The 27,102-nt window shown below is 33.8% G+C and overlaps 1 protein-coding gene and 1 long non-coding RNA gene across 13 annotated transcripts in view; both read left to right on the forward strand.

The window, feature by feature from the left end:
• Positions 1–27,102, forward strand: part of LOC141450889 (uncharacterized) — a 500,259-nt gene that overhangs the window by 286,459 nt on the left and 186,698 nt on the right. The gene's annotated exons all lie outside the window — the stretch shown is intronic.
• LOC141450870 (uncharacterized) overlaps positions 1–27,102 on the forward strand; it is a 250,752-nt gene that overhangs the window by 46,776 nt on the left and 176,874 nt on the right. For 2 of the 12 annotated variants that reach the window (XM_074121727.1, XM_074121730.1), the window contains exon 1: positions 3,523–4,198. The exons of the other annotated variants lie outside the window; for them this stretch is intronic. The gene's annotated coding sequence lies outside the window, so the exon portion shown is untranslated. Of the gene's footprint in view, positions 1–3,522; positions 4,199–27,102 lie in introns of those variants that run through there. 12 annotated transcript variants of the gene reach the window in all.

Raw genomic sequence — 27,102 nt, forward strand, 5'->3', positions numbered from 1 at the left:
AAAATAATAAAATTTGCAAATGGTAGCAAAAAAAAAAATTGTTAACTGACAAAATAATACTAATAAAGGTGAAAAGCTGTATATATATAGTTTTTCTTCGATGTGGCTAACAAGCCTCATTAATTACAGAAGGAAGTGTCTTAATTGTAAGTTGACATTATTTTTGACTGTTTTATTCAGGAAATATTCAACTGTAAACTATTTCTCCTTTTAATAAATTACATTAATATCATGATTAGTAATTATGGATGGGGTGGTTGAGGCTTTTAACCTGAAGGCGTTGACCTTTTTGAAATTTTGGTCGTTAAGTTACCAGGGTTCAAACCAATTGATTGGCTAGGTCTATCAGTTTTATTGCCCGTTGTAGGAGGAACTGGACTTCATGACGCTTCTTCAGGGTTCTTGGTGTCTATCCACTTTGTCAGTGTCTAGCAACTTTTACATTCTGTCAATTATTTACACAAGGCTTAGTTCATGGTTTTCGGGCTGAATGTTGGATAGTACAGAAGAGCTGTGTCGAATACAAGAGGCATTACGATTACTGGGCGAACTACCATTTTATGTAAACCTTCTTTTGTCAAACGGGGTTCTGGAAAGTAGGGTCACGAGTAACAGTATACCTTAGAATCTGGAACTATTGCAGAGATAGATGACACAAAGTGTGGTGTCTGGTCAGAACTATAACATCTAAGAGAGTAATTCTGATTGTTTTGGGAGGAAACTCACTGATCCTCTAAAGATCTTACTGATCATAATAAAAGCTGGTCTTATCTATATCTTGGTTGTGCTAATTTGATGAGTGAAAAATCTTCAAAAAATTGAGATATTGCCGCAAATTAGGCGATGTTCTAGATACAAATTCAGCCTATACACCCAAATTAAGATTGTTTTCAGATAAGAATGCGGTATTCGGTTTCAGCATTTTGCGTGTATTCATTTAGATAGATTGTTATAAAATTAAGCTCGTATCACGGAAAAGTTTCTGCAGCCAAAGCTGTTTTAGTGATCTCTTTTTTAAATTTATTACAAGATTTAGGAGTTTTTATGAATTAATTAATAATTAACAATTGGAGGCCGTATTGGTTTGGGCTGTATTTTAATTTATATACAAAAAATAAGTTAGTATTTACAAAAATAAGAATTAAAATTAAGGAAATAAATGAATTTAATTATTATTTCGGAGGAAGATGGGTAGAAAGGAGATGATTGAACAGAACGGATTTAAAGATGGAAAGGGTCGGAGCATGGCGGGCAGATGATGGTAAGGAATTCCAGAGAGAGGTAGCACGAATTAGGAAAGATTTGTCAAAGGATGAAGTACTGTGTGAGGGAATATAGATATCAGAGGAACGAGATCTAGTATTACGAGAATGGTTCGAGGATTTGAACTTGAAGAGTTGGAAAATATAAGAATGGTCTTTGAGATTGGATAACATGGAAAAGGAATGAAGCCAAAAAATACTGGCGCCGGTAGACAGGGGAAAAGTCATTTCAACTCATTGTAGTAGTACGAAATGCGAGTGTCTCTGAGAATGCTGGAAATAAAAAAGTATGAAGCAGTTCATGAGGCGCTTGAGCTTAGCTTCAAGATCACCAGAAAGACCGCCATACACTAAACAACCATAGTCGAAATGGGGGGAAAATAAGAGAGGAAACTAGGTCTTAATTGGTGCCGGGAACTATTAAATTGCTTCAGGAGTTTAGAATTCCAGATTGATTGTTCATATCTTTGAATGTTTTCAGATAAGGATGTTGTAATTTACGTTGGAGCATATGTTGGAATTCATTTTGATAGTCTTGGGCCTTTAAAATAGAACTGATCCTTAGCAAAATTTCTGTCGAAATTCGAACGAAGTCCACTTTATTCAACATATTTTCTAATTTTTTCCTCCCAAAAAACTGCTCAGATTTTTGAAGATAGGCCAAAAGAAACGTTAGAAATGATAGAATCAGTAGCCCCAGATATTTTTTTTTTTTGCACTTTTGTCAAAAATATTTTGTAAAGGAAAATTTTGGGTTTAGTTAGTTTTTGGGACCTGGAATTGAACTGTTTTCCTTCAAGAGGATCTTTCGGTGTGCTGTACTTCTTTTTTCCCAGTTATCTGTAATTTTAAGTACTCCCAAACTTCCAACTATAAGGAAGTTTCTTTTTGAGGTTCTTCTCTCTCAACTGTCAACTTTCCCAACTTGTCTTTTTCAACAGCTTTAGGGTTTGGCTTTAGGTATTATTTGTATTTCCTGCTGGTGTAGTTTCTCCAAAATTTAATGTTAATTTACCATGGCTCAGATAAGAGGCATGTTACAATCTATTCTACTTTTGCGGATGTCTTTGTGTATTTTACTTGGTTTCTTTAGTTTGGATGGTCATGAGGGTGCTTTAAGAATTAACTTTTTGATCTTTTAAAAATAATAAAGTAAATATTACCGGCAATGCGAATCGAAAAACAGAACATCGTTTAACATTATATATCAAATAATAGGGTAAATGCTATGGAAGGAAAAAATTATTTATGCCAATGATTTGTTTGTGGAAAAAAAGATGGTTTTGCAATCATGATGAAGATTAATGATTTCATCCAACCATGCTGGAGAGTCTTCAGAGAGCAGTTCGCAGGATTGTATAGAGGAAATTGCACTTCCACTTATAATGTGTCTCAAATAAAAAGATTGATGATATGATGGACAAGTGATAGTCAAATTTTCTCCACATAATCTTGATTATTGGACTCAAATAGAGTGGAATATAACTAGCAAGCTTTGATGGACAAAATAACTGATATTCTCCAATATTTCGGTGAACAGTTCAGCTATACAGCAGAGTTAAGAATACCCAAAAAGAAAATTAAATCTTCAGTTGGTTTGGATTTCCCAGCTTCTTTTACTGTGAGGAAAAACTAATTGGGAAGTTTTTTTCCTGCATATCTTTAGAGATCTAGATGTCATTCAAGAAGTATTTATCATTTCGAAAATGATGTTCATATTACAGAGATTTTCGCTAACAATTTTTTATAAATTTTTTTGCCTATTTTTTTCAAAGTTTTCTTTTTGCTTTCGCAATTTTCTTATACTGACTTCATTCTAGTTTTGAGAAAGCTACATTGTTCTCCGTTTTTGCTGCTTAGATGTTGACCAAAAATCTTAGTTGGCCTAAAAGAAATTAGTAATAATAAGGGAAATCTTACGTTTAATACTGATATAGAAAATAATTTGGAATTGTTCGATTATTGAACTTGAAAAATGGAAATAATGGCTAAAAATAAATAGGAAACCCTACTCCTTATTATAATAGAAAAACTCAGTAGAAGAACAAGTAAAAGAAGAAGAAGCAGGAAAAGACCAGTAAAAGTAAAAAAATAAAAAATAAAAAACAGGAAAATAAAAGAAAATTGAGGATACAGTGGCTGGTGTATAGAAGAGATAGATTCTTCAAAGTTTGGGGGAATTTTTTAAGTGGGGGGTACCGTGTAGCTGTAGGTATCCTTGGAGGGGGCAGTAAGACTCTGTGGAGCGTACGTAGTCGGCTGTAGAAGCGGTGCCACTACACGCACCGCCAACCACCAGTGTACACGGTCCGCCCTCACTTACACATTCACACCTGATTCACCTTACATCATCTTCATCATCATCATCATCATCAACAACAAAATATCATCATCCTGCCGACCGTGTCATCTTCAAGAACCAATCGGTTGTGGTGGTGTTGTCTTTGTTGGTTCGCTCTCTTAGATCTAAAAAGATACAAAGAGCGAACCAGACCAGAATTTTTTAAATTTTTCGGAAATCTTCCGCTAGCAAAAATACGGGGCCACTAAAACTTTTTTTTGTATGTTTTCTGTTTTTCTTTTTTATTTTAAGCTATGTGTGAGTGTCCAGTGTGAAAAACAAAATAAATAATGTCTTAGCGTAACGATCTTCCTTCTTCAAGTGGATAGCTATATCCTACTTCAAAGAATTTAACAGCTCTTCTGAGTTGGCCCAACGGACTAATATATTAAAAATAAAGGATTTGGCTGCTCAAATCTTCTATCATATTCAGATGTAATCAGTGTTCCCTTGTATTGTGTTTAATGTATTTGTGTTCGCGGTTTACCTTTGTTTTGGATTAAAAATAAGCCGGAGTTTTCGTGAATATTTTCAACTTTTTGTGATTTTTTTTTTTTTCTGTGTGTGAACTGAAACGGCTTCAAAATTTTTGATAGTAAGTATTAAGAGCTTCTTCTTTTTTTTTGGCACCATTATTTTTAATTTATTTGATTTTGTTGTTTTAAAAATATTCTTCTTAATTTTACAATCTTTGGACAACAACAATTCTGTCTTAAAAATAAGGATCACATAATCAGTTCGGGGTACTAAAAGATTCGTTAATTACTCTTATGGGTGTTAAAAGTTTGAAACCGGTTCGTTATTAAGGTATTTATTTGATGTGAGTTAATAGCGCAGTTCGTTCATTATCAGACACTGAAATTTAGGGCTGGTTCATAAAAGAGGAAGAAAAATTGTCTAGGTTCAAATTTAGGATAACGCTCTTAAGATGGATTTATCTTAAGTGTAGAAAGGATTGCTTGAATTTATTTTGTATTAAGTGAAAAAGTCAGTAGTAGAGGTTATAAAAGAAAACTTCTCGTCCTGATTTATCTTCAGGAGTTAACATTATAACCTGCTCAATAATAAGGAAAACTCCTCACAGTTAAATTTTATTTTTTAAAAGCTCTTAATATTTTAATGTTAGCCTAAGTTTTGATAAATTTTACACTGCAATCAATCAATCCTTCCGAGATGTCGTAGTTTCAATGAAATCCTGAAGACATCAAAACCTTGAAGTTTGAAGCCAACCTCCTACCTTTTTTTTCGAAAACTATGGGCCAAGAAAGAAACATTGAACCAATTTTTTTTTCCTTTTTTGGTTTTACACGAAGTCAATCGATTATTTAAACATTTAAGATTTTTATCGATAAATATCTAATTAATTATTGTACACAACATAAAAGCCGGCTGAATTACAATCACCTAAAGATGCACTAATTGCTGTTAAATAGAAGATAGTGTATTTGAACAAGTTCAATTTACTACCTTTTTGTTTCAATCAATATGTGTGTGCAGATCTTTTTAAGGATAATTTGCATGCTAATGTTGTGTTTCATTTAAATCTTGATTGTAGTTTTAGATATAAATAAGTAGTCTTGGATTGATTTTAATTCAAATAAGTCTATTGTATTGGCCTATCTTTTGAGCGGCTTCTTTCTTAAAGCATTCAAGTCACTTAACGAAATTCAAAATTCAACTTCAATTTATTAATTTCCAATTAATGGTGTTGAGAATGATTTGTTTTTCCTACAGTTTTTGCTTGTTATTTTTCATTTAATTTTTTCGATTTTATTTGAAAATAGTAGTTATTCGGATCACACTTTTAATTGATTTCTGTTTTCTCTTATTGTCTTATTGTTTAAATATCCCATGTTTGCTCTCATTGCTAAAGAACATCCAGAGAACGTTTTCATGGTATATATATATATATATTTTAACCTTTTGAGACTTTCGTTCCTCTTCATTTGTCTTTAAGCTTCGCTCTTCTTCTACTTCTTCTTACTATCTAGTGATGGACTATAAGATGGTAAAAATCGGGAATGCCCTGAGAGGTCTATAAGAGCGTTGTTAGGCCCAAAATTCAAACTCTAGAAATTGGTTCATGGCTATGAAACCCAAATTTCTAGTTTTATGTCAATTATTTGGATGTGCCCAAATTTTGCTAGTAAATCAATTTTAAAGTGCATAATGAGAAAGCGTTATAATTAGGTATACGTAGTAATGAGCTTAGATTGGCTCCTGGATGTGCTAAACCCAAAAACCTTAAACTTGACTCCCACAATTAACATAATTAACGATGGCAGTAATTACTTCTTACTAGGGAAGGTATTAGCTATGAGGTTAGCATACTGGACTCCCACGCGGAGGTCCCGGGTTCGAATCCAGCAGCTGACCCTTAGATTTTCTCTTCCTAGGAGCTTCTTACAGCTCACTGTCCGGGGATGGACAGTGTTGTCTGTAACGAGAGAACACTGTCCGGAGGCCGGCAGTGCCCTGGAAAAAGCTCCGGGCGCCTATAACCTCAGCTGTTGATGCGCCAAAAAAATAATAATAATAATAATTACTTCTTTGATGGGATCCACAACAGGAACGGGTTACCTACCTATATAAGAGGAAAACTTCCTCAGTAAATAGGTTTTCCCTTTAATTTTCCTCAATAACATGATTTAATAGGCGAAAAAAAAATATTTAGTTTTTCACAAACAATTACAATTTTTTGTTAATTTAATAAATTATATTATAATACTTTTCACCTGTGACGGACATTTCTCTCTTATTAGTGAGCATTTAAATGCACAACCATTTTTACAAATTTATTGTCATCAATAATTTATGGCAATATCATTACTGACAGTTAAATTGAATAAAAAATAACTAAATAACTACCTGATTATAATTATACAGGCGAAATTAACGCTAAAAGATACAACTAATAATAACTATTTCTATTCAAACTATTATAATTAAACTCTTAAAGGTTTTCAGATTTTATTTTATTTTTTTAATTTTTATAACGCATGTTTTTAGATAAATTTCTCTTCTCATGCGTTAAATTTAGAATAAATGATTCATTAATTAATTGAATATAAACATGTTTTTTAATTAGCGGTTGGAATTTATATTGAAATAAATATTAATCAGAAACTATGACAGCATTAATTTGTTCGTAATTTTCTCTTAATATAAGTAAGATTTAAAATTTCTATTGTAAAGTAATTACTCTACAAATAGTTTGCATGCCATTTATCACACAGTTTGAATTTAATTGAGGCAATAGATTCTATTTACTGAGCTCTAAACCGTTCGAAACATTTATCTGCAGTCCATTTCTATCGTCTAGAAATGCTTCTGTAAACGTTGATTATAAAAGAGCTTTGTGCTATTTAATTTAAATGGTTAAATTAATATGTTTTAATCAAATGCTCGTTGCTTTAAGGAATCTATAATTTTTCAATTATTTTTTTTTTTTAAATATTGCTTACCTAATTTATTTATTGATTAATTTTTTATTCGGTAATGAATTTATTTGAAATTTCTGCACAATTTTTAGTAGTTTATTAACTGGTAATGTGAATACAGTAACCGTAATAAAATCTTTTACACCTCTTAATGGACTTTATTTATGAAATGGATGAAATAAAGCTGAATAAGATCAAATTATTGATAAAATTAGCTGAAATTATTCCATTTATTTTGTTCTTACTGGTTTAAGAAAGGCAAATTATTAAGATTTCTGCTGTTAAATTCTCTACAGAAAAATGATGTTAAGTAAGAAAGGCAATTTGCGTATCTATCTTTTTGGCAAGTGCCTGTGTTTAAAGCTACTTAGAAATTGTCATGTCTGTGGGTATAGTTTGGTGAAAAATTGTGTGTTCTCAACTCACACGACTCTCTGTTGTGCTATTTCTCTAGGCACTAAATGGTCCGAATTTGCTTTTAACATTGATTGTTTACTAAATGTTTTTCGCTTGCCTTCAGTACTATCTATGGAATCTTTTTATTCAAACGGAACTTCTGAATGAAAGGAAGTTGATTCCAAGTCCACAGAATCCTTCTAGAGTTATCTTCATATGTTTTATGTAAAAATGATGGTCACATATCTAAGTAATAGATCAGGAAGGACGACAGTGGAAGCATGTACTTTGCTATTAATATTTCGTGCAATAAATAACGAACAGCTACCCTAGAACTCGATCTAGGAATCTTCTAGTTTATCTAAATTCGCTCTAGCTTCTCCGAAAGCAGCCTTACTATCCGAGAAAATATTGCACTAACTGTTATTGTCTAGTTATGTCTAGCAATTAACCGTCTAGGATTTCTAGGCCCATCGCTTGAATAGCATACGTTAGGACGCCCCAGTAGTAGACTGATCTCCCACATCCTTACCATTTATCCTGCTTTAAACAGCTTCTTGTGAGACTCTCATGCTTTCCCGTCTTGATTCGTCTATAGAGGAGATGCAAGTTTTTAGCCTCTGTACTTGTTCAAGACACGCAGGTCTTACAAGTTTGTCTTTAAGAAATTCCCTTTTAAGTTTGTTCTAGACAAGAGATTAGAATCTAATTTCGTTATTACCGTTGTAATCTTCGTATATTTGGCGCCACGGTAGCCGAGCGGGTTAAGAGGCGAGACCTGCATTGTGCATTGTGGTACTGGGTTCGATTCCCGGTCTTGGCCTTGGATTTCATTTAATGGTTAAATGAGAAATAGTAAAGTAGGTTTGCTAGTCGCCTCCGTCCACGACACCTAGTAAATGGTAGTTGGACGTTAAGCTCCGCCAGAAAAAATAGGCGATTACTTTACTCTTTTTTTTTCCGCTTACTTGTCTCTAGATTACACGAAGTAAAAATTGTTCGGGCATTTCTGAGAAAGTCTCAAATACCTAATACTTATTTATTGATCTAGTGAAATATTGTCCGATTTGCTGATATTGCCCAAAACTTTGCTGTTGCGTCTTCCCTAGTGAACCCAATTTTAGTTTTAAAAAGAGATTACATTTTACCTACTGATTTAGGTTTTTTGCTTTACACTTTACCGTGCACCAATCTATATCTAAAACCCTGAAACATGTATTTACGATGAAAGTTCAAATTTCAAAAAAATCGGCACAATTGAAGTACTTCTTCGTACAAGGGTTTAAAAATAACACATAAAAAGCTCCTGCTAAATTCTTTAAACTTACCAAACCTTTTGAGGCTTACTGAACACATTTAAGTTTGATCACTTCTAACTGAAGACCACGTTTTCACTTTAATTTACCCCATGAAGATGAAGTACTGTTCTAATTTTGGTGGCATTGTCATAAGTTTCCCCCCAACATTCTAAACTTGCAAACTCACGGCAGCATGTTACGTTTATAGAAGCAATTTCTTCACTGCACAAGAAAGTTTTTGTTTCTTCTAGACACTTTTTTTAAATTTTATAATAATGTAATTTAAATTTCCTATTGCAGTAAAACTGGGCTTGATGAGCGAAAATGTCACAGAATTTAAGTTATATTATTGCATAATGCGTTATTTTAGAGCAGTTACACCAAGTATAAAACGGAAATTCAATTACAAATCCAGTTTTAATTAGTTAGAAACGGTAATAACGTAAAAAATTATTAAGTTACCATTTTTATGTCCTTTACGGCAATAAGATCATTATTTCTGTATCATAAAAAATAAAATAAAAGAAATGAAAAGTGGAAATATATAAAGTCAACTGTAACCTATTTTTTACAATATTATATTGAAATGATTATTTTTGAAGGAGTTCTAATTATAACTTTATTTCAACTTTTTTATTGGTTGGTGCTGATTTAAAAAACTAAGGTGCTAATATTCACATGACTTCCTTTTACAGCAATGTGTGACGTCATTTCGTGCGGAAATAATTTCTAAATTTATTCAGAAATATTTGGAACTTACGTTTAACCGATATTCCTCAAATTTAGAATAATACATTCTGCATTCCTATTATTTTGATAAGATAATGAGTCCAGATGAGGTAATGAGGTAGATGATACTTTAAAGCAAACCTTAACCCGAACTCTTCACCAAAATTCCCTAGCATTTTCTAGAAGGATTTTTCCTGGGGTAAAGATTTAAATATTAGTTACAAGTTTGCCATAAGCATAAGAAGTTTAAAGGAAATTGTATAAGTCAGTTTTAAGAAAATTACCTGCGAAGCTAATATGTATTGTGGTACTGGGTTCGATTCCCGGTCTTAGGCCTTGGATTTTATTTAATGGTTAATGAAAGAAATTTACAAAAAAGTGTGTTTGCTAGTCGCCCTCCGTCCACGACACCCTAATTGGTAGCTGGACGTTAAGCCTGCCTGAAAAAATAGGCGATTACTTTACTTTTTAAGAAAATTCTTAAAAAAGTTTTCAAATCGTTTCAGTGAAGTGCATTTACGTTTAGCTAATTTTATCCAAGAGCTTATTTCCGAAGATGGCACCTACTTGGACTTATAAAACTAATTCTCAATTTCTTTTTAAAAAAAACATTTATACATATTGGTATTTAATAAGTACTTTAGTTTTATCAAAAATAAATTTTTACCACTTCATCTACCATTTTGGCCTTAGAAGCCACCTCTGTATACCTACCAGCAGGTGCTTCGCTTTGTGGACACCATATCCTGCATTCTTGAGCGTAGCACTCGGTGGTCTTTCTTTTTGTATCAAGTCTAGCGTTCGGGCGTACTCTTTAAGCTCAAGGCAATCCAGCTGATCCTCAAATAGTACTTTACCGAACGATTCCAGATCAGTCAAAACACCAAATTCTCCTCTATGAACCTTCTAAGGAGCCGGAAGCTCCATAATAGTGCGGCTTTTCAATTTTTGGGTGTATACATCGGAAATACTTATGATACGCTTTTGAAAACAAAAGAGATTTATATTTGTAATTTAGTTTAGACGCTACGATAGAAGTGAACATTTTACTGGATCGATTTTTCAAATTTTCTTTGCAGTTTTTGCTCAAATCGTTTAGCTATTGAGATTAATCCACTTGTTGTAAATGAGCTTTTCGTGCCAAGATTGTGATTATTGCTTCGTTAATGAATTTAAACACGTGTTGCTAAGTTCTGTATCAAAATATGATACGACGGGACCAAACAATATCTAACATATTTAAGAGGTTTTTCACTGACCATGCGACAAGATTGATACATTTCGAGGTACTAGTAACGGGATAGAGTGCTTTGACTTCTTCCGAGTCGTTTCGTATCTATCTTTTTCTGTCTTTTTGGTTTTCATTTCCGTATTCATTATTATAATTTTTCATTTATTTTTTTATTCATTTATATTCTTGTACAGTTTGAAGTATAGTCAGCAAAAAGCAATCGATTTAATTGATATTTATAATGAAGGTTTATCCACCGAATAGTTCTATTAATTGCGAACAATTGGATCAGCGCTGTGATACGAGTAAAATTCAAGAAATAAAGATTGTTGGACCGTATTTATCAGAGTAGGATATGCAACGGTGATTACGTCACGCTCATTTACAACAAGTGCACATATGGCTTAATGCATTATAGTATTGCAGTAGTCAAGGCAGATCACATGTGGCTTGAATGTGACTTTGCCTGCTACTAAATGTTCACACTATATCTTTCATTATAAAGCGAGAAATTCTTAATTCCCTTCAATATTTTCCAATCCCTTTTTTCATTTCTTTTGAATTTTCTTTTATTTCTTCATTATAACCACCATGACAAATTAAGAGGCTAAAAAAATAAAAATGGTTACATACTCTATTAGAACAGACGTTAGAATCTTTTGTTGGACTTGTCGTGCCAGAGTTGATGTTAAAATTAATGACGTGAAAACAGGCCTTCTATGGTACACCCAAACAAATTGCCGAAGATTATTTACTTAACCTTTCTTTTATAAAAGCGAACATGTTGTCTAATGAAGTCATTACCTTGGTCCTACCCAGGCCAACCATATGGCAGCCGAGATGGCAAACGGTGACAACTTGCAGCATCCTGGAGTCTTATCTAATCTTTATCTATTTTATACATCAACCTTTCTAGCCATCTACATTTCTAGTTGTTTCTTAAATAAAACATTAAAAGACGATAAATGTTAGTTTGGAAGTATTGCTTTTAAGGATTACTAGTTCAAATTAATTGAAATAAACACCATCAGCGACAGTACATCTTTGCCAAGAAGAAACTAGTCAAATTATTCCATCAAACTGTAAAAATAGTCTCCTCAGGATTCAAGGAATTTCGACGAATTTATTGTGTTTTGCATATCCACAATGGTGAAGGAAATTGTACAGACGATTCTAAGTGTGATGATTCGTTTGCTAGCTTGCCTGGAGAGGATGTTGGGTGATGATGCTGAACTTCTTTAAACACACTTCTTTTCTGAAACTATCTTAATAGATAGTTATAGTTACAGATAGTTATAGATAGTTAATAGATAGTTGACTACTTATTCTTGTTCCTGTCAATTTTCTGAATCCTTGCCTTAAAATATTCTACAGATTATTCTATCGCTCTTCATACTTCCTCATTGGCGGAACCGGTTTCTTTTCCATTCTTCTATTATTTTATAAGGCGTATCCTAGTTCAAGTGACCAATTCCTAATATTGTATACATTTATCGCACAATTTCGTTATGTTGAATCCTTCGAAACTAATTCTTCATTAAATAATGCAACTTTATTTTATTTATATTATATTGTTTTGTGGTCTTGTTTGCACATTAACCAATATTGTTTAAGAGGGCTGGAAAAAACAAACATATAGGTATTCACAGCTACTGATGGCTTCTAATTCCTCAATTAATTTATATATTGGTGGAAAAGAACCAGCCCTATCTTTTCCAATATTCAATTTGAGTAATATTGCAGCCTCTTCCGCTTCTCTCTTCTGCAACTTAATGCATGGATGATATTAAAATTTTATTATAAATATCGATGATATATAGAAGTTACTCAGCTCAAGAAAAGTTATTTTGATTGGCGATTTTTAATTTTAAAAAGCGAAATTCAGAAAATCAGAACTGAATTATGCTTTTTATTATTATTTTATCATCAAATATGACATTATCTTCCCCAATATGTTCATTTCATTGATTGAATCGCATGAATGAATTTATAGTAAATCTTTTTTATGAATGATAAACGATCTAATGAACTGTTGAATGTTGCTGCTACTATGCTTACATACCTGTAACCAGCAGAGCATTTATATAGGTGTCAGATTGCACAGTCCAGGTAACTGGTTCTACTGTGTGACCAGATAAAGTTATACCTAAACGTTTGCTGTTCAATTATCAAATATCCTTTTGTAATCTAGTAGCATAAATTAGTCAGATTGAGGCATATTAAAAAAAAGTTACAGAATGGACTTGGATGGACAATTATACGACTTTATATTACAGATTCGATTGTCGCGGCAATATTAAGTAAGAGCTTAAGTTCGGAGGGTTAGGGCCGACTTGAGTAATTGCGAAAGGGCTTTCACGGAACTTAATCGCAAAATTGAAACTTTTATCTCAGTCTTACATTCTGTTCTCCTGATGTATCAACTTACGAGGTCTGTAAATTAAGTAATGAGACTGATTTTTTTAAATTTGTTTATTCAAAAAGAATTACAATTCTATATTGTCACCTTCAAAATATCTTCCTTCTGAAGCCACACAGTGCTGGAGACGTTTCTTCCAATCCTCATAGCAGTGCTCGAACTCCGATACTGGCATAGCCTTCAGCTGGTCGGTTACAGTCGTTTGAATGTTTTCGACTGTCCCAAAATGAGTTCCCTTGAGGTGATTTTTCTACTTCGGGAAGAGAAAAATATGAAACGATTAGAGATACCTGAACAGTGGGCCAAAAAGCTTAAGACCCGAAGGCTCTATAGTGCCATCCGATAGCTAAAAGTATATCCTCTATTTCTGTTAAGGCCATGCGAACTTCTTTTTGACAAAGCCTGCATGTGTATTCTAAGCTTATCTATCAGGAGGCCCTACGATCAATTCGGCATAGAATAATAACTTAGGCGAGAAGCCAATAAATTTTACCGGCTGACTCTGTCCTAAGGTTTTTAACCACTACTCCTAGACTTGATGAAGCCTTCTTTTAACAACTCCACAAAAGATTTCGGTTACAGTAAGATTTTTTTTTGAAATTTTTTCAAAGTGTGTCGCCTTTTTTACCCTTATCTCCTGAGTAACAGGATGCCCAAACAAAGATGACTTTATTTTGACTACCAATTTTCGTCAGAATTGCCAAAACGCTCAGAAGGCTTTGTAGGAATTGATAGGAGTGCAAAGGCGCCTAGCTGTCCGAAAAAATGAACACTTTGAAAATAGTTATCCCCTATTTTATGAACTCTGGAAGCGCAATGAAGCATTTTGACTAGCTAGACAACCAAGTCTTACAGAAATGTCAAATCTTGAATTAGTTTTGACTCCTACCTCTTTCTTGGATCCGTAAATTTTCAAATAGATAGCATGTCCACGCTTCCAAGTGTTTGTCTCTAATATACAAAACTTTAAAAGGCTTGCCGCTTTTGCTGTATTCTGGAGCATTCTGCCTTGAGACAAATCTATAGCCGAACCTCAAAAAGCTTTTAATATGTTCCACTGTTTTTAAAACCAATGAGATCTTGCTTCTTCAGCAGCCGAGTTGTGGGAAATTTAGAAGAATCTCAAAGATCAAAGACGAAAATGTTTCGTCTTTTTTTGACGAATTAAAATCATATTAAATTAACTTCACCAATCAAAAAAGTTCTACTAAAATTTGGACCAATGTTTCATAATACGTGTAAGTTTTACGCTAAACAAGTTGCAAATTATTGTTATGCATAGTGTACTTACGAATTTTTGGTGGCAACGCATTGTGTACGGAAGAGAATCAGGTTTATCATAACTACACTAACACACTCACAAAACAAAGTTGGTTCCCATGTTCATATTAATTATAATTTAATCTGAAGACAATTTTTTTTTTAACAGTAGGAGCATTGTTGCGCAACAATTGTTAAACAAAACCGAGAGTTTCCAAGGTAAATAGGGTGAGACAGAAGAGGCGTCAAGGTCATTATGTCCCCTAAAACGATAGTATGGATATCTACGTTTACCATTGGCAGAGTAAGCGATATAGTTTCGCCCTTCCGGTCTGAAAGATATCGTAACCAAGCAAGCCTAACGATCCGGCACGTAGTTTAGCTTATATATACCACCTTTAATGAAATGTACAATTTCCAATTTTAACAGTAACAGTTAAATGAACTCCCTCGCTGAAAAGCGTGCACTCTGCCGACAACTACCTTAAAAACACTCTCCTTTAATGCATGTACCTATGCGCTTCTTAGTCTGCGCACACTGAATCCGTTTTTTTTTTTTTTTTATGACGTTCTAGCAGACAGAAAGTGCTTGGCTGACAGACAAAGAGAATTAGAGAGTAAAACATTTTTGCCAGTTGAAACTTGCAAAAATTATTTGCCTACAGTCTAACACACTTTTTTTTGTATTTTATTTGTATTACGTAAATACTCCGGCATTTCACGTTTACGTAATAATTTTTTCTTCCGTTGATCTATAAACCGCGACCAAAAAATAAAATAAATATTAAAGGAAAAAAAAACACTCTAAGCAATGCAAGCATGTAATATGGAGCGGTTTAACCAAAACTCTAAAATGAACATTATGACAGCAGTATAAAATTGGAATCATTTAGTTTTATTTTCTATAAATAAATAAAAAGACGTTTTCTCGCGGCAATGTGGGTACTCAAGAACCATATTTTATATATTCTCTGAAAAAAAGTTACAAACCAGATTAACAGATAAACCTTAACACACGTTTTGGCCACTTTCAAATAAAAACCGTTTGTTAACAGCCTAGAAAATGGTAGAAACAGCGAAAAATGCGTTCTGAACTACTCATTTTATTATTCATAAATATTATAGAGTGGTAAAACCGTACAATATTCTGAAATGCCACTAAAGAGGAGCAAAGGGCTTATCTTCATTTCTCGCCTAAAAAACTCGCTTAAATAAAATGATAGACCTTCACGTTAAGTAGTTGTAAAAACGTATCAAATTTTCTTTCAATTATTGTAATTAAATTTACAATATTTTGTACCTTAAAAGGTTTAAGTCTATTTATATGGCGTGGGGGGAAAAAAGCAATACCAAATTATAAAATGCTTTCAAAAAAACGGTTACTAATCGGACTACGGATGAACGTTTTATTTCAAATGAGGTGTAGTAGAATCAGCTGGATCCCTGCGATCATTTCAATTCATCGTATTTATAGGTTTCAAAACAGAAGAACCCTTTTTGCAGAGTTTGGGTGACAGAGGAGAAAACCTCCATTCATCTTAAGACTGGCGTTGGGAGAAGGAGAGTAGATTCAGGGTTTTAGTTTAGTAGCCAGAGCAGGATGACGATGGAAGAGCTCAGGCTGTTTACCGCTTTGAAGGTTATTGTCCGGTTTGTTGGGGCTGCTAAATCTTGATCAATTCAGACTGAGCTTGATTTCTAGTGAATAACGAAGTGATTGAATCTTTTGTAAGAGTATCTAGGTGCTAAATTGAAATATAAAATACATTCAGAGCAGAAATTCAAAAGTATATTGAATTAAAGAAATTTATAATATTCAGTCTATTCTTTTCTGTACACTGAACATTAAAACATTTCAACTATTTTTTTATATATATAGTAAACCCTGTTATTAAATATTCTACTAGAGGTTGCATTTGCATTATTACATATATACATTCTATCAAAATTAGATTAGAGTTATAAATATGTGAAGGAAAAATTGGATATAAATCTATCCGCTTCAATTACTTCTTTTATCCGCAAAAGAATTTTTCAAATCAATAATCATTAAAAGAAAACAGAAGAGGAAAATAAACTGTTTATATAATCTTTCATAATGGTGTTGTAATTAAATAATAACGAATATATTTTAGTTATTACATAATATAAAAGCTATGTAATAATAGAAATGAATAATAACTGTAATAAAAGAAAAGAAAAAAGAATTGCACTAAGTTATAATAACTATTAAATTTACAGAAAATCTCTTATTTAGATATTTTGCTAAATTTGAATGTTTGGGAATCGGGTAAATTCGTTTTTTTTTTTTACTTATTTAGATGTTCTATGTCTCATAAGTAGAAGGATATTTTGGTTCCTTCTCTCATCTGGGTTTTCCTCGAAGGTTTTCTATGATTTTCTTTCAAAAGGAACTAATTGCTTGTGGCGATCAATAGCGTAGTCTGTAATGAGGGAAGCTGCTAGAAGGCTAGAGCCTGAAAACACTCCGAGCATCAAAGATCACTGATATTGAAATGTATATAAATATGTAAACAACTAAAAAACGCACTTTAATTAGCTGATAATCTGCTGAGAATCGAAACTTACCGTCATCATATTTGTATTAAGGAGTTAATACAAATTAATATTAAATCAGAAAGACGTGCGGGTGCAGAATTTTGAACGGCGAAGAATGGACGGTTTTTCCCCAGTTACGGGAATCTAAGAGAGTTTTCGAAACTGCTACTTCATTTTAATTTTTTTTTTTTTTCAATTTAAAGTACACCAATATAATGTCATTGACGCACAGAGCCTTCTCATCTACTTCCGACCTCCGGACAGTGTTCTCCCGTTACAGAAAATCACTGTCCATTATTTTGTTGAATGGAGTTTTAATATTTTCACAAAAAATGTCTCCACTGATTTTTTTTGTGTAATTTTCGTAAACCTCTGAAGATTTATAACTTTAAAAAAATGAAGTTTTCCTAAGAAAAATCGATTAAGAGTACTTAAGTTATACGAGGTGTGTTCAAAAATTAACGGGAATTTTTAAATTTCGCGGGTTTGGAGAGTCTGATTGTAAATTTTTTTTTTTATTATGTTGGTACACATGCCCCTGAAGTACGATAAAATTTTCAGTAATATTCATTGTTTACTTCTTAAGTGGCAGCCGTTAAGGTTAGACGTGTTTTTCGAGCTTGGCGATTTTTGTTTGTTAAAAAAAATGGATCAAAGAATTTGTATTAAATTTTGCGTAAAAAAATGAAATAAAGTGTGTGAAATGTTAATAAAGGCATATGGTGAGTCTGCTATGAGTAAAACAAGGATTTACGAGTGGTATAAGCGTTTCCAAGATGGCCGCGAAAACGTTGAAGATGACGAACGACCTGGACGTCCAAGCACATCAACAACCGATGAAAACGTGAAAAAAGTGAAAGAAATGGTTATGAACGATCGCCGAATCACAATCAGAGAAGTCGCTGATGATGTTGCCATATCAATTGGCTCATGCCATGAAATTTTTTCGGATGTTTTGGGTATGAAACGTGTGGCAGCAAAATTTGTTCCAAAATTGTTGAATTTCGAACAAAAACAGCGGAGAATGGAAGTTGCTCAAGAGTCACTCAATGAAGTCGACAACGATGCGGATCTACTGAAACGTGTTATAACAGGTGACGAAACATGGGTTTACGGATATGATGTCGAAACTAAGGCTCAATCGTCCCAGTGGAGGCATTTTGGATCGCCAAGACCGAAAAAGGCTCGACAAGTGCGGTCGAATGTGAAGGTTATGCTCACTGTGTTCTTCGATTTTAATGGCATAGTGCATCATGAATTCTTGCCACAAGGTCAAACAATCAATAAGGAGTACTACCTACAAGTTCAACGCCGTTTGCGTGAAGCAATCCGAAAAAAACGCCCGGATTTGTGGCAAAACAATTCATGGATTTTGCACCACGATAATGCACCTGCTCACACTTCATTGCTTGTTCGTGAATTTTTGGCCAAAAACAAAACTTTAACGATGCCCCAGCCTCCATATTCGCCAGACATGGCTCCATGTGACTTTTTTCTATTTCCAAACATAAAGAGAACATTAAAAGGCCGTCGTTTTACAAGCATAGATGACATTAAAAGCGAATCGCTGAAAGCTATCACAAAGATCGAGTTTCAGAAGTGTTTCGAGGATTGGAAAAAGCGCTGGCACAAGTGTATTGTATGCGAAGGGGACTACTTTGAAGGCGACAATATTAATGTAGATGAATAAATAAATATTTTTTTCAAAAAACGAAAATTCCCGTTACTTTTTGAACACACCTCGTATGCGTGAAAAGTAAAATTCCAAATTTGATGGAATAAGATTAATCTGGCCTATACAACTTTTTGGAAAATTTCAAAATTTTGTGAAAAACTTTGAAATGTGTTGGAAGAAAAATTCGCGCGTGTTCACACACTTTACTAATAGATAATGTTATCACTTCCTTTCACTAAAGTTTATTGGTTACAGAAAATACGAAACAGAAATCTGATTATTAAATTTTATATTTTTATGTTTGTGCCAATATGTGTTAGGCCACTAGTAGATATCATAACGAGCGTGCGCGTACATACTATATTTTTAACTATGTACAATTTCTTAGTTCCATGTAATAATTTGACTTTGGTGTTAATGTGTAAACTGTAACAAACTGTATTCATATCTACCGAAATGGCCGTAATATAAATCAAACGGTCATTTGGTGTAATGGAGTTGTCTGCACCCATATATTTCACAAGTGGCCCCATATACCCTCAAGTCATCTCCCAATATCCTATCGCAGGAGAACAGTTTGCTGCTACACACTTTTATTTCATTGTTTATTTATTTCTTTTTTCATCATATCATATCTTAAACTGGAACATTGCGTTCAAAAAAATAAAGTAAATAATGAACTCTTTTCTGAAATAATTCTACCTTTATAATTAAAGATAATAATCTATACGCATGTGCGAAAATTGTGTGTAGCCAACAAATAATATATATTTTATTTGTATTTTTTATTTTTAATGTATTCTTCAAATATTACTTTCGTTCACTTTAACTAAATCGTTAAAAAAAACTTTTTTAATCAGATCCGGTCAAGTCGCCACTTTCGAAGTTAAATTTTGGTAAAATATTTGATTCTGAGTAGAAAGAATTTTAGACCATCGGAAGTGTAAGTGCGTAAAAGCTTGTTCCGGTTTCCTATAGTTGTTGACTAGATCTAGATGGTCACCAAATTGCTTCGTTTGAAGTAAACGATATTAAGGGATCACTTTTTGTTTTTAGTTTTTTGCATTTATTTGTGCTACAATCAGCACGTTGGCGCTGTAAGTGACAGTGATAACAAATGAAGCAAACGAGTGGAGAAGTTACCCAGTGGTAACACTCCAAAAAAGGCTGTTAGTCCACTCTCTTCACTTGAGAGGAGATCACGAGGCAACTGTCTCTTCTCCGAGACCTCTTCTCCGGGTTATCAGGAAGATTTCTTGAAGAAAGATTTTGAGCTTGAGGATTTATATGAGACTGCAGGTTTAAGTGGAGTTTTCTGTATCTTGTTTTAGCAACTTGTGTGACAAAAAGAATGTTAAGGTCAGGTGTATTGTCAGGTTGGAGACATTAAATGGAGCGTTCTAAGTATTTTAGATTGAAGAGATTGAATCTTTTGGAGCGTTTGGTTGAACCCCACAGCTCTATTCCATACGCCCAGATGGGTTTCAAAATAGAAGTTATAAATCAGTCTTTTGTTGTCCAGAAAGAGTTTAGATCAATCGTCTAAAAGTCTTTTAAGTTGTCGATAGCGTCTATTTAGTTCTGTTCTTTTTAGTCTAGTGTGGAGGTTCCAAGAAAGTCTTCGGTCTAAGTAAAGCCCAAGGTAGCGGGCAACGTTCACTACTGGTAGAGGTGTTAGGTTATAGAAGACTGGAGGAAGAGTAATGCTACGAAGAGTGGAGGTGATGTTCGAGACTTAGCTTACGTAGTAGCCCATCTCTTGAACCAGAGGGACACCGAGGGAAGGGTTCGTTTATGGTTAGCGGGTACTGGACTCCCACGCGGAGATCTCAGGTTCGAATCCAGCTGCTTGCCCTTAGATTTTCTCCTCCTAGGAGCTTCTAACAGCTCACCGTCCGGTGATGGGCAGTTAACACTGTCCGGAAATCAGTAGTGCACTGAAAAAAAAAACTCCGGGCGCCAGTAATCTCATATGTTGAAGCGCCTTAAAAAAAAAAAAATTGTGCACGATCACATCACTTCCGCTTTTTTAAAGGCAAGAAAACAAAAAAGAAGTAAAAATACCTTGTCAGTAATTATTTACCTGCCGCTTTCAACAGAGTTCATTATTGTTTGTTTCTTCCACTAAAACCTGCAGATGATGTCTTGAATATTATTCATAATTCTATCAGATATTAAATGGTTTTCTCCTCAATGTTGGCACGATTTTTGTCTTCATCAGGTGATATACTACCCTTGATTACAGTTAACATAAAGTGGTTACCTTCCACTTCGTGCTTATCCAAACAACCCGTCCTTTGTAATGAATAATCATCTTTTCAAGAAGACAGGATGAATTTTTGTTTTTTGTTTTGTTTTTTAACTTTTTTTATTTGGTTTAGCTAAAACGAAAATTAATTAATTTTAAAATTGTTATTACTTTGGTAACATTTTAGTAATTTATTTTGTAGAACGTGTAGTGGCAGCATTTCATGCTATTTATTTGGGTCAAATTATTATTATTTTCTTTTTGGCATTTGATGTGAAAAATGTAAAAACGATTCACGACTTTCACCTAATAAATTCTCATATTTAAATTCGTACATTTTCTTTTAACATTTTTAATTTTAATAATATACACTTACACTGAAATAGCAAGAAGGGTGACTCCTTTCAGGAGTGCCCATAAACGAATTATCAAAAAAAAAAAGAAAAAAAAGATTAATGTGCAAGCTATAGTTCAAGAAACCAGGAATGTATTTAAAAAGTTCAAAGATAATCTTAGGATAAGTTTGAGCAGAAATCTCAAAGAATTGCAAAATCCTTACAATAAAAATGCACTGAAAATCTCTGCGATCTAGAACCGTAATTATCGCTATAAAACGAAAGAAATCTTCACCTTTTTTACATAAATCTGCGGCTTGGCCGGTAGCAAATATAACGCTAAATATCTTAAATGCGTTCTATATAAGATTTTGGAGGAATTATAATGGATAAAGACGAAAAAAGTGGCTGATAAGTTCTCCTACTGAACAGCGCTAGGTTTTTGCCAGATCATTCAAGGTAAAACGTGTACAGGGGACGAAGGACTCTGATCAGAGGGTACTTTAACGAAGTACTAGAAGAAGAAATGATTAAACTAACCAAGTATTTGTTTTCTGAATTAAAATACAATTGCAGATTATTTTTGGATGACCCCATTATTAACATCGTAGAAACTGAATTCAATTTATGATTTAATCTAATCAAGCAGCTAATGAATGATAAATTTCATAAATGGCTTTAAAATGAATCTTGAATTTAGTATATCTCCTGCAATATTAATTGTAAAATGCTTCAAAACAATTAGATTATTGAGAGTACATGAAATAAATTCACTAATTAAAAAAATAAAAGAAAAATGTTAAATACGTATCCTTCAATTTGAACACATCGTTCGAGGACTTCATTTTTATTTGTCTATTATATACGAGTTTTGAACATTTCTGTGTTCTAAAAAAAGAAAAACACTGAAAAATACAATGCTTTAAAAGTATAGCAATGCCTTTTTAGATGCTCTAGAACAGGGGTCCCCAAACTACGACCCGCGGCCCCCTGAGGGGGCATTTATCCAGCCCTCGCTGCACTTCCGGAAGGGGTATCTCTTTCATTGGTGGTCAGTGAGAGGAGCACTATATTTGGCGGGACGCACGCGTCACGGCTCCGAAAAATAACAGCAGAAGTAGGAAGAAAGGCAAAGCACTATAACTAAACCGGACATTGACCATCTCATTAGCCAAAAGCAGGCCCATAATTCCCACAGAAATACTGGGGCAGTTTGGTGATTTAAATTTACTTGTTCTTTATTTGAAATATTCCATTTGTTCCCGTTTTGTTTTTTTTTTTTACTTTAAAATAGTTTATTTTATAGACCGGTCCTCCAACGGTCTGAGGGACAGTGAACTGGCCCCCTGTGTAAAAAGTTTGGGGTCCCCTGCGCTAGAAGGTGGCAGATATGCTAACTAACATTCGATGTTAACTATTTAAGTAATAATCTATGGTGAATACAGTACCGCAATACATCTCAGCTTTGCGTGCATATACCTACTCGTTCAACTTTCGTAGCTCAAATATGATTAAAGATAGAAGATAAATACCTGAAAAATTTTACGATAAACAATCCTGTTTCAAATTTTACAATTTATTCCATTTAAATGCAGTGTACTAGATTCTTCTACTTTCAATTATAATAGTGGATGACAGTTATTTTGTGTGAAATCGCAAGTATGCACAGAATTAACTTGAAAACGGAGAAAATTCTTAAAAACATATTTCAAGTAGTAACATCCGTTCAAGTGGATTCGATATGAAGCGAAGGTATCGGCCATTATTGGCTAAATGCCGGAAGTATCACGTTACTAAGTGACACTGCTGAGGTTAAAGTTGGTTATAAAAAAAAAGTAATGCCCATTTTTTCCGTTTCTATTTTTTTTGGTAGTCGATGTTTACGCCCATCTATCGATTAGGTGTGCCTAAAAAGCAGAGAAGCATCCAGATATACTTTGTTTTGTATTTCTCTTTCATTTAATTAAACCGTGTAATCGAAGACCAACTATCGATCGAGTATATCAAACTAACCAAGATGGAGACAAGAGAAGTGTGAAAATAGTCTTTTAAATTCTTAATTCCCATAGTTAGTATTCGAAATGAAACCTCTTTCATTGGAGTATAGCTGAGATTTAGTGCGCAAAAACTGTCCTAAGACAAACAGATCTTGCAAAAATGAACGAATGAGCAAATACCTTGCATAATAAGCCTCTTTTTTTGGCAGCAATGCCTAATTAAAAATAAGATTGTTTCAAGGAACCAGCCAAAATTCTAAATATAATGATTTTTAATTGAAATTATTGTTATTTGTATGGAAAAACCAAGAATTTTCCGGTTCATTGATTAATTTTATTTTCAATGTGGTAATCAGATTGGAAATTTTTTGTAGTTTTCTCTTTAGAATTGTTTTTATTTTACTTTGGCGTAGTTTATATTACTATTTATAGACCGCAGACAAAGCTTTCAACATCGGCAAAACTTATTCAAGCCCACGGCGGACACGAGAGAGCGCTCTCTCTCACTAACATGGATTTCAATTTCTTAACCAAATAATGTCTCTTCGTTAAGATTCCGATTCCTTTATTACTGTTTCCAGTTAGAAATGATCAAGGTCTCTTTGTATTGGTTACGTAATTAATTTGTTCATTGCGTAATTTTGGGATTATTCATTTATTTTTAACGGTCAAAATATTCATGAAATAAAAAATATGCTTTTGTAGTGAATTTAAATTACAAAGATAAATTGTATAGATAGATTCAATGATGAATTCAACATCAATTATTTGAATATAAGAGATGCTAATTCAATGTTTTTGCTTAACAATTAGGTGTTCCAATGTTATTTGGAGTTATTGGTGTTGTTAATGCACGAGTTTCTGAAATCGTAATTTAAGTGATTAGTAAATTTATAATTTGTAACAAAAATGCAGTTGTTCTCAATATTATTCGTGTTCACTTTCAATAAAGTGGTATCGTTGAGAGAAGAGAGCCAACGCTGCTCCTCTGGAGCCTACTCAGATGAGTAATTCCTTAAAAAAGCAACTTCAAAGCCAAAATGATGGGCTTAGTGTCAGGTTATGGCCTAACTCAAGTAAAACACTTCAGTGATTTCCTATAAAATTATTTTTTTAAAGTTGAAAAAGCGTTTTTTTAAAATAACATTTCCGGAAATGGTAAGACTGTTTTCCAACTAAGGGTTTTTGTTTGATATTTCTTACTCATAAACTTATTAAATAGGTTTAAAAAATAACCTAACCACAATCTAAGACCTCTTTTATAGACAACCTACTTTCATATTCAATGGAAATTCTGTATTTTTCGAATGATATCGAAGCATCATAAACCACATCATCTTCACTCATCGTACCGACCAATTAGCCTATTACCCATCCTTTGATAAATCGCTAAAAAAGCTCCTCTTAAGGCAGATTATTCCCTCATGTAGAAACACCGACGCGAAAACTGAGTAGTAATCAATTAAACTTTTTTTGCGGTCTTTTTAAATGTGATTTTTTCTTTTTAATGCGGTATATGAATATGTATCGAGATTCTAAATATTGCATTAGCCTATTTCATTAAATATGCTAAATGTAAAAAACCACGACTACTGCAGCAGTTGCTCAAGTAAAACAACACAATTTAAATTCGTGCTGAATGTGTCATCAGTAGGAACCGGAAACACATCAAGGTTATCATCAGAAATCTTTGTGCTAGCATATAAAATCTGCGGAGAAGGTTTTGTCACTTTCAGCGAAAATAATCTTATCGAAACCCGTAAATGTTAGTGAAATTATCAATAATTAAAAACAGATCATGAAGACTGTCAAGAAGAACCCGGTTTCTATGACAATGGATAAAATATATGCAGGAATCCAGCTTGACAGAAGATCGGAAAGGCATTTTCTAACAGTAGATAACAATTCCGAAAGAAGTTTGAATTTAAAAAAAAGAGCTACGAACGTGTATATCTGGGTAACGCAACGTTTACAAGCAGCTGATCAAACGAGCGTCGTTCGCTGAAACGCAACACCCACTACATGGTAACAAAAAAGTAAATCAACACTAATATCTTGATGTTATGAAAGCGATTTCGAACCAGTTCATCACAAGAATATGCGCGTTTTGGTCTGAGACGAGTTGTTTTGAATTATGTTCATTTTGAAAATTTCTACTTTTTTTTTTTTTAAATTTATTTTGTAATTTACAATCTGTATAAATATATACAATAAGTAAATAGGAGGTGAATGAGATGAACTGGAGCGGGAAGAGCAGGAGGAGAGAAGCTACCCAGCGGTAGCACTCTCTATATGAGAGAGGAGAATGTGAGTGGGAGAGAGGAGAGATTTAGTTCTTCAGACTGTAAGGAAGTCGCGGGGCCACTGGCGATTCAGTCGGCGAGGAGTATTGTTAGGGATGTCAGAGGAGGCGAGACACTGTAGAAGAGGATTGGAGCAAGTGGGGAGAGCAGTATGGAATTTTAGATATTTAATCTTGGCGTGTTGGTCTACGAAGGGAATGTTGAGGTCGGTGTGAAGAGTGAGGTTAGTCACCGTAGAAAGGAGCGTCAGCTATCTGTCGGAGGAGTTTTGATTGAAATGTTTGCACCGTCCTTACGTTTGTAGGTTTGGCTGAACCCCACAGCTCTAGTCCGTAAGTCCACATAGGTTTGAGGATAGTACTGTATATTAAACGTTTGAGTTCAATGGGCAATTTAGAGCGTCGTCCAAGTAGTCTGTAAAGCAGTTTCGCACGTTTCGTCATTGTTTGTCTTTTAAGTCTAGTGTGTGGGTTCCACGTGAGTCTTTTGTCTATGTAGAACCCAAGGTAGCACACCAGATCTGTACAAGGAAGAGGATTGCTGTTGAAGAGCACAGGTGGACAGGAGCCCCACCGGAGAGTAAATGTGGCATTTCTGTGGGTTCATTTTAATCCTCCACTTCTTTGCCCAGGATTCTATTTTATGTAAGTGTGTCTGTAACTTTTATGAAGCTGATGAAGGATGTGTACTTGTGGCTAGTATGGCCTATGGCTGTATCGACTGCATATGTACAGAGTAGTGTAGAGAGTTCTACATGTTTAAAATAAGAAATTAATTTTTTTTAAAAATGTTTCTATGGTGATTTGATTATTTATTTTATTTCGAAAGCACTTTCTCGCTATTTTGTAAAGTTTTAACGTATTTTCTGAAGGAGACCCTTTTATACGGTCCCTATCTACCGCACAAAAATAGGTTGGTCTGTATTTCATAACATATCTACTTGTGACGATAGTGAAACGCCATTGAAGAGCGTAACTACCGTCTTTCTTTCGAACATCGCTCAGTATTTCCTGGATGCTATACTAAGCAATGCACGATTGCATATTAGAACAACCAGAATAGTAAAATCCGGAAATCTTAGGCGTTTATCACCAGATTTTATTTAATTGCCGCAATTATGATAAAGAAATAAAAAAAATATATATATTTTAGATTTGTTTTCTTTATTTATGATACAATGGACAGAAACAAAATAAAAAAATCTAGTTAAATTTACCACAAAAGAAAACCACACTTAACGTTAATTATACACGAAATATTGGGTAAAAACTTACTATTTATAATTACTGGGTGTACCAATGACGTAAAAAGAGTGAGAGAGAAAGAGATGTTGGTGAGAAATATGTAGAAAACTATAATTGGTAGTGTCACCAAAGTTGGACAATTGGAGAACCGCAGAACTCCTCCATTGCCCAACTAGTGACTGAGTTCCCCCCGTGTAGAATTGGCGTCTAGCATGTTAGTGAATGAGTCAGGTTTTTGGAGTGAGAGAGAGCCTGAGATATTATTTTAAAATATTATCTACGAGGACGTGAGTTAGGCTAGTTTCCGTTAATGTTGGTCACTCTCGGCTCTTGGAAGAGGTTTAGGAGGATCTGCAGGCCACAAT

This window comes from Rhodnius prolixus, unplaced genomic scaffold, assembly GCF_049639745.1.
Source record: "Rhodnius prolixus isolate KJV_2025 unplaced genomic scaffold, Rpr scaffold_8, whole genome shotgun sequence".
Taxonomy (NCBI): Eukaryota; Metazoa; Arthropoda; class Insecta; order Hemiptera; family Reduviidae; genus Rhodnius; species Rhodnius prolixus.